This window comes from Hyla sarda, chromosome 11, assembly GCF_029499605.1.
Source record: "Hyla sarda isolate aHylSar1 chromosome 11, aHylSar1.hap1, whole genome shotgun sequence".
NCBI classification, from domain to species: domain Eukaryota; kingdom Metazoa; phylum Chordata; class Amphibia; order Anura; family Hylidae; genus Hyla; species Hyla sarda.
The window spans coordinates 29,114,811-29,121,100 of NC_079199.1; the positions used below are offsets into that span (position 1 = coordinate 29,114,811).

A 6,290-nucleotide genomic window follows, 5' to 3' on the forward strand; every position below is an offset into this window, starting at 1 on the left:
GCTTGGTTTCATCAGACCTCAAAATCTTGTTTCTCATAGTCTGAGAGTTCCTTAGATGCTTTTTTGCAAACTCCAGTTGGCTTTCATGTGTCTTTTACTGAAGGAAGGCTTCTTTATGGCCATTCTGCCGTAAAGCCCAGATTGGTTTCTCCCATCTCCACACAATCTTTTGGGCTCAGCTAGAGTGACAATTACGTTCTAGGTTACCTTTCATAGCAAGGCCCTCCTCCCCCGATTACTCAGTTTGGTGGAGCAGTAAGCTCTAGGAAGAGTTCTGGTTGCTCCAAACGTTTTCCGTTTAAGTTTAGGAGGAGGACACAACATAACTATTTAAAATGAAGGGTCTGAAGACTTAACAAATGCATTGTATGGCATACTGCTGGATAGTTTAACCTAGTCATTTAAAGTGATAGATCATGAGAGACATTCCAAATATAAGACATTTTGCCATAAAAATCTGACAAAAACTAGATTGTATAACTTTTATTAACAATACATTAAATTATAGTATTTATAACCACAAAACTAGGGTCTTGAGATGTGCATGTACTTATGTTCTACAAACCCTGATATCCAAACATGTTCATTTTTTTTATAGGGGCAAGCTTTAAATGATATTCCTACACATCGTAATGACTGCAATGTATGTGGATATATTTTTTTACTTGGAAAATCGCATAATTATGTGACGATTCCCCACACCAACATAAAGAGAAGCCAAGATATGCTGCACTATTAAACTATGATTTATATGTTTATGTTGGGTCACATTATATTAGTCCAACATTGCCAACTATACCTGGCTTGATGATATGGTTGGTAATTTTTCCCTTTGTTTTAATAAAAAGAATAAAGTGTATGTTTTGAAAACATTATATACAATTTGCATTACTTCTTTTAAAGTTCACGGTTGTGAAAAATATTAAGCATGTATTTCATGCCGTCTGACACGCAAGTAATCGGGGCACTTGCTAATGGCTTCTGTCTGCCCTGTTAGCTTTGATTGATAGATCTGTTCCTATACCCAAACAGGGAGAGACCTATTTATCAAGGCTGGAGAGGCGGGGAGAAGCCTCCAGTTCAGCTCAGGCATCAGGAAAGAGATTACAGATTCCCTTTTAATCACTTTACAATAGCAAAAACACTTAAAGGAGAACTGCGGCGCAACAATTATAACTTCCCCTGTGCCAGGGCTGCAAAACCTAAAAAAACTAACTTTAACTCACCTTCCTACATTCCCACGTTACCCAGATATTGGCATTCCGTTCCTTGGCCGGTGATAGGCTGAGTGTTTATAGGCGTCCCGTTCGCAGCAATGTCCCGCATCGGCTGGTGATAGGCTGAGCGCACTGTCATGTAAGGAGCTCGGGCCCCACCTTCTCCCTTCTGCCCAGGCTCCTTACATGACAGTGAGTTCAGCCTATCACCGGCTGAGGCGGGATATTGCTGCGGCTGGCGATACGCTGACCGCAGTGTGGCATTCTGAGCCTGAGAAGCAGGAAGCTGAGCAGCAGCGGAGGAATGGGACGCCGATATCGGCGCAACAGGGAAACATAGGAAGGTGAGTTAAAGTTTTGTTTTTTCGTTTTTGCAGCCCGGGCACAGGGGAAGTTAAGTGTTATAGCCCAATTCTCCTTTAAAATGTAAACATTTTGTAAAAATATTATTTATTCAAACATAGGAAGACAGTGGAGAGATTTATAAAAAAAAAAAAAAAAAACAACAAAAAAAAATGAACATAAACTACTGTAAGAAAAAATTTGACCATAGCAACCAGTCACATTCATTATGTCAGGTCAATAGACAAAGTGGACTCACCTGATAACTGTAATGCCAATAACCGCCCTAGGGGTATTCTGGATTTATACATCTTTTTTTAAATCGCTTGTACGATTTATGCAAAGTGTAATCAATTGATTGAGACCATTTTGTACATCATGGTGGCATTAAAAGAGTTATAAAGACTGCTTGGGAGCCAAGCTGTCTCCATGCTCAGCAGCTGAAAGCCAAGGACAGAGACCAACATCAAATCAATGCTGCCAACGACATTTAGGCAGTAAGTCACCGTGCACTAGCCAGTTCCTGGGTCCGATCAGCACCCTTGTTACATAATCACAGGCTGATCAGTTGCCATGGCAGACAAAGGGCTCTTGGAGGCCTTCATGGCTGCCATGGTAGATCTGCTATTACAGCAACCAGAGGTAGGCTGTACTAGTAGATCACCGATCTGACAGTTCACTGCAATGCTATAGTATTACATTGTATCTATATAAGCAGTTGAAAAATTGCTTTAGTGATGGGACTGTAGGCATACAAACATGTCCCAAGATTAAATAAAAATGTTACATTATGTTGCCGTTTGTTATATAGGCCAAATGTTAGTGATTAAGTTTCTTTTAACATTGAATTATCCCCCAGAATCACAAGTGTAAAGGGGAGCTCAACTACATATGTATTATTTATTTTAAAACTTTAGTCTAATAGGCCTTTATTTTCAGTATATTTTCATTTTTTGTAGAGCAGGGTTCATGAACTGTGACTTTTTAACTGTTGCAGAACTATTAATACTATTGGGCCATAATTGCATTAGGCTTTGTATGATCTAAAAATGAATGAGACAAAATTTGAACATTGGTCCTTTAAATTGGTAACTTTTAACCTGTTATTGCCCAACTGCCATGCATGCAGGGCGTTTTGTGAGTATGGAGCAGACCCGGTGACTGCCATTATTGATCTACTGTTATAGTCTGCCACAGGCACGCTGTACCGGTAGGACACCAGTCTAATATATAAATGATATGCATATTATCTACAGTGTATACACAAATTATTGCATAGAAAAGTCCCATAGGGGGACTTAAGTGTAAAAATTTTAAAGAAATTTTAAAAGGTGTTGTCCCAACTTACTCCTTGCAGATCTTTCCACTTCTCTGGCCTGTTTGCAGCAGCCGGAGGTGGTCAAAAAAAGCGTAAGCAGCTAAAGTGGGAACGATACTCAATTTGCGTAACCCCCCTCCCCCCCCATCGACTACACAAATTGTGTTGCCCTGAGAGACACTGTGTTTAAAAAATTCTGGGAGTTAAGTAAACAGAGTATTCTGCAGGGCTACGCTTTTCTCACAACTCTTTTAGGCCCCTTTCACACTACCATCATGTTCCTGCAAAATCTCCCATCATAAATTCCAGTCACAAAACCCATAAAACGTCCGTCAAATCATTCCATTCATGTCAATGGGATTTTTTGACCATCCTCCGTGATCAGTTATGTCTATTGTCAGTTATTTTTGACGGTGAAAATAATGGTGCATGCACAAATTTTTGTCCCGTCAAAAATAATGGTGGAATAATGGAAGTAAAAATTTTAACACTGAAGTCAATGGGTGACGGATGTTCACAATTGACATCCCTTAGTGCTCAGCACAGCATCACAACGAGGAAATCACATGGAAATAAAATAACGGACTATAACGGTGCATGACAGATGAAATAATGGGTGATAATGAATGGCACATGTCCGTTATTTTGACGAAATGTCCGTCAAAATTGGTCATCTGTTTTATTCTGTGTTCAGTTAGTTATTTCATCCATTTTTTCATGACCCATTATTGCCGAATAACAGGTGTCAGAATGCAGAAACATGACGGTAGTGTGAAAGAAGCCTAAGGGTTATCCGGGAATTGAAAAACAGAGCCTGTTTTTTTTTTTTTTTTTTTTTTTTCTCAAAAAACGCTCCCTGTCTGTCTCCAGGTAAGGTGGGGCTCTGCAGCATAGTTCCAATGACGTGAATGGAGCCAAGCTGTAATACTACACCCAACCTGGAGACAGACAGGGAGCAGTTTTTGAAATAATTTATTTCTGTTTTTCGATTCCTGGATAACCCCTTTAAAGTCTTTAAGATTTATGTAAACTGTAGCTTCCCCACTTCAACTGATTTCAGCTTTTCGGGCCATCTCCAGTGCTACAAACAGGCCAGAGTATCAGAGAAAGCCAGAGGGAGCGAAATGAGACAAGCCCTTGAAATATTTTTTTTTAAATGCCCTCAGTAATTTAAATTCAAATTGCCATCTTTTGCCATATTCCAAAAAAAAATATTTAATATATCATCCCAAAAAAATTGAAAAAAAATCTATTAAAAAGTCCAATCTACGCATATGTGGTACCAATAAAAACTACAGATCACAGCAAAAAAAATGATTGTATTGCTCTGTTTATTAAAGAAATTTTTTTATAGGGGTCAGAATATGGCAAACACATGTTGACAACTAATCCCTTCAAAATGGTTGGTAAATAGCCCAAATAGTATGTAGACTCCCGAATAGGCAGTCAGGTTGGTAAAACCCCTATTATTGACCCCTTTGCACCAATAGCCCTCCTACTATTAGGTCGTACTAACTAATACCCCTTTTGTACTATTTTCTCTTCTTTTAGAAAGGTAGGTCCCCTCCCCCTTCAATTAACAGACTTGCATCCAATTAGCCAGATCATCCCCAAATAGGTAAATAGGCAGACTCTTCCTTTTCTCATTAGGTAAATAGGCATACCCTCAAATATGTACATAGACAGTCCATCCCCCTCTTTCAGTTAGTAATACTATGCTTAAAAAACAGCAACTATACTTACCCTAAATCAATGAGCTCCCGGATCCTCTTCCTGCGGGGCAGCAGTGTGATGATGTCATCGACGAATGTGACTTCACTGTGAGTTGCGGGAAAGGGAGCCAATGGACCTTCCTTGACACAAAGGGCAGAGACAGCAGATGTCAGCTGCATGTGTGTCCGCTATCCCCACCCCCACTGTGTGGCCGCAGTAAAGCAACCCAAAGCTCCCTGATTTCAAGGAAGGTCCTAGTCTAGTCCCACAGGCTATGTATTGTGCAGGCCCTGCTTCAGTAGATTTATTATTATTTTACTGAATAAACCCCTAATAATTAAAACCTGAAAAGAAAAGTCTTTAAGGGTACGTTCACACATACGCAGATTTGATGTGCAGGACTTTCTGCTGCAGATTTCAATGTAAACTAAATGACTGAGAACAGCTTCTAATCAGCAGTTACAAATCCTGCGCATCAAATCTGCACAGGATCATGTATGTGTGAACATACCCTTAAAGAGGACCTGTGACCAACCCAAAATAATTTAGATGTTTCTATCATTAAATAGCTTAGGGTGCCATGATCACACACCTTGTTACAGTTTCTTGTTCCATTAATAAAGAGTACCTGTCACCAAACTAAACTTTTAATATGTAGTTCCTTACGTTATTATAAGACACTTTTCTATTTAATTGCTGTTAAAATTCTCAACCTTTATATGTTTTTAATGTGATTAAAAAAATGGCCACTAGGTGGCTCTGTTCTGTTCCTGCGCAAGTCAAACAGTTAGTTTGGTCTCCACTTGGACTTGCAGAAGTTCAAACTCTGGAAGTGCATGCGGGGCATGGTGTATCGCAGCTCTCGCAGGTTTCAGTGACGTCACGCTTGCTGGGGAACGCCCACTTTCTCCTGCCAGGAGCTCACACAATGTGAGGAAAAGGTATGATTTTTTTAAGGGCAGGAGGGGAGTTAGGAGTAGTTAGGAAATATAATCTGAGTTAGTTTAGAAAATATGGTTTGATGACAGGTACTTAAAATTAAGGTCACGCCCATCTGACTGATTCCCTGAATTGTCAGACAAACTATAAACCCTCATATCTCGAGAACAGGAGGTTGGAACAAGAAACTGTAAAAAAAATTGTTTGGTTAGGGAACTCGAAGCTATGTAATGATAATACCATTTTTTGTGCTGGACACAGGTCCCTATTAAAGGGGAACTTCAGTACTATAAGTGTCTGATTGTGGGGGGGGTCAGACCACTGGGACTCCCCACCCCTATCCTCTCAGCCCCCTCCCCCATTTTCTTAGCCCCCTTGCACCCCTGTGATCTCCTGCCGGCTTTTCCCAAGCATGGAGGGGCCAAGGCTCTTTGCATGGAGCTTTGTGTCGACCGCCACAAAAAGCGGTGATCGACAGGCCCCCTCCATGCATCTATATGGGAGAGCCAGAGATACACGAGCGATATATCTCCTGCTCTCCTATAGATATACATGGAGGGGGCATGCGGGGGTCAACACAGCTCCATGCATCAGGAGAGCCGGGGCACCGGGTAGACGATCAATAGGAGTCCCAGTGGGGATAAGTTGTTAAATGGGCAGTGTCAGATACAATAACTTTTGATATGTTATAAAGCAATCAAAAACAATATGTTTTGAAATTGCTTTCATTAGAAAAATTTCTGTATTTCATACTGAAAAAG

General features: G+C 40.4%; 1 protein-coding gene across 2 annotated transcripts in view; it reads left to right on the forward strand.

Annotated features, from left to right (window-relative positions):
- The window catches only part of UBR1 (ubiquitin protein ligase E3 component n-recognin 1), a 117,380-nt gene extending 116,493 nt beyond the window's left edge, over positions 1–887 (forward strand). For both annotated transcript variants that reach the window (XM_056547108.1, XM_056547109.1), the window contains exon 48: positions 599–887. The gene's annotated coding sequence lies outside the window, so the exon portion shown is untranslated. The remainder of the gene's footprint in view (positions 1–598) is intronic.
- Positions 888–6,290: the final 5,403 nt, after the last annotated feature.